The sequence below is a fragment of the Salvia splendens genome, chromosome 18, assembly GCF_004379255.2.
Source record: "Salvia splendens isolate huo1 chromosome 18, SspV2, whole genome shotgun sequence".
Taxonomy (NCBI): domain Eukaryota; kingdom Viridiplantae; phylum Streptophyta; class Magnoliopsida; order Lamiales; family Lamiaceae; genus Salvia; species Salvia splendens.
In genome coordinates, this window is record NC_056049.1 from 17,767,792 (window position 1) to 17,770,232 (window position 2,441).

Below are 2,441 nucleotides of genomic sequence, written 5' to 3' on the forward strand. Positions count from 1 at the left end.
ATCTCCACCATGGTTGGTCATTATAAGAGCAGCAGCCTCACAGTCGCCGACGTCTAATCATCGCTGTCGGGGTTTCAAGGCCGTTGTCATCGCCTTGGCTACCACCGCTGCTCGCTGCTGCTGAGGCCAGAAGTGAGGCGGCTGCTCTGGCATGGTCATCCACTGCTGATGATGGGGCTGTTGCTGATCCTTCCCCATAGGTGGTGGCGCCATTCCTCGTGGCTGCTGCATCATTCTCGGCTGGAGCTAAACCCAAAATTTTCATAGTTGTTTGGTATACTTGGCAGATTCTCGGCTGTATATTTGGGAGGGTTTTGTTTTTTTTTTTGTTTTATTTTTCTATAGAGACAGATTGATCCATACGAGGATCGAACCTGCTCTGATACCATGTTGAAAAGTAAAATGCGGAAAATAAAATTGAAGAACTCTTGAAGACTACATTTTGATTGATTTGAATTGTTGTTGTTGATACATAGTACATAGGTATTTATAGGACTCTCCACATTAATATACCTAGGAACTATACTTATTGGAACTCCACATTATAAATATTATTCTCTTCCCAACATACTTGGGACTCCACACATTCTTTTCCCAACATACTTGGGACACTTCAAGTTATCTTTCCAACATAGGGGAATTCCGATGATTGAGCTGCAGAGTTCTGATTTGGGTTAATCTCCTTTTACGAGGTAGACATTTCATTAAACACCTTGTGTTCCTCGAACTCATGAGAAATTGAGCTTAGTAGGGTGATCAGTGTCGAGATCATATGCATGAGGTTCTTTTTAATTGGAATTTTTAAGAATAATAATTATATTAATTTTGGAAAAAATTAAAAATTCTAAGCTAAATCTCTAATCCGGTCAAAATTGACTAAACAATCGTTGCCTGTTAAATTTAAACGACGTTGTCTTAAATATAAGGAAGGTTAGGCCCTTGTTGGCGGCGGTCTCCGCCATGCGCTGCCGCGCGGAGAGGCTGGTGGCGAAGGTGACGTGGACGCCCTTTTTTATGAGCTTATTGGCAAATTGGAGGGAAGGGTTGATGTGGCCTTGTGCTGGCAAGGTTACTATGAGCACGTGGCGGTTTTCCATTGGTCAAGGAAGGATTTCCTATATATGCACAACTTAAGTGATGAATTGCAAAGTTGGAATGTATAAATATGTGTAGATATCATAAAAGTTTGGGATAAGTAGTGGAGGGATGAGTGTGTCATGACGTTTGAGGTGACGACCGACGAGTGCAAAATCAAAGATGAATTTTCCTTGCTGCAGGTTTGATTAAAAAAATGAGATTATGAGGTTGAGATTCAATTAATAAATCAAAGATGAATTTTCCTTGTTGTTTCAATCATGATCAAAAAGAGGTATGCAAAATCATGCACGTGATAGACAAAAGGACAAGGAAATGGTGAATCATGATGCAATGGAATAAGCTTGCAATCCCGAAGCAAAAATTGTCATTTTGTTTAGTTATGGTTTGCTTGTGTTTCTAGGTCCTTGTTAATTAGAGTAAGAGATGGAATTACATAATAAAAGATGGATATCTGTCGATGCAACTATCTTTTTTATATGGAAAATATTAATTCTAGTGAATGATTCATAAATATGAATGACAAATCCAAATTTTTTATGACCCTAAAAATAGCTAGGTCATGTAATGGTCAATCTCTTAAAGTTTTAGAACATTATAATATTAAATTGTGAATTTAAAATTTTCACAATTCATCCACGGGTCTTAATTTCGGTGAACTAGAAAATCTTAAAAAAAATGTTTGTTGTTCGAAGAGCTGAAAAGTCAATCAATATGTTTGCGCTCCAAGTCATTAACTAGGCATTTTTGTTCTCTCTTGGATATGTGGCGGAAGTAATAGTAAAAGAGAGACTATTATATTTTGATTTTAAATTCATTGGGCCAATTATATATTTCTACTTAGGGCTGGCAAAATATACCGAAATACCGCACTTACCGTACCGAAAAAATACCGAAAATACCGCATTTTTGGTATACCGCATCTTTCGGTACGGTATGATACCTTACCGTTAGATTAAGGTACGACAAAGATATGAATTTTGCATATACCGCGGTATACCGCATCATACCGCATTATACCGCAATTACGGTATATACCGCTAATAATTATAATATTTAATATATTTATTATTTATAAATCGAACAAGTATGATTTGCGGTATACCGCGGTATACCGCAACACGGTACGGTATACCGCAATGTCGGTAAGGTAAAGGTTTTCAAATATTGACATACCGAATTTTCGGTAAGGTATAGGTATGACATTTTCTCATACCGCAATTTGCGGTACGGTATGCGGTATGATATTTTCGGTGCGGTATACCGTACCGTGCCACCCCTATTTCTGTGAAAAATGGAGAATTGATTTGGATTGAGAAATCTCCATTGGAGCAAAAGAGAAAACT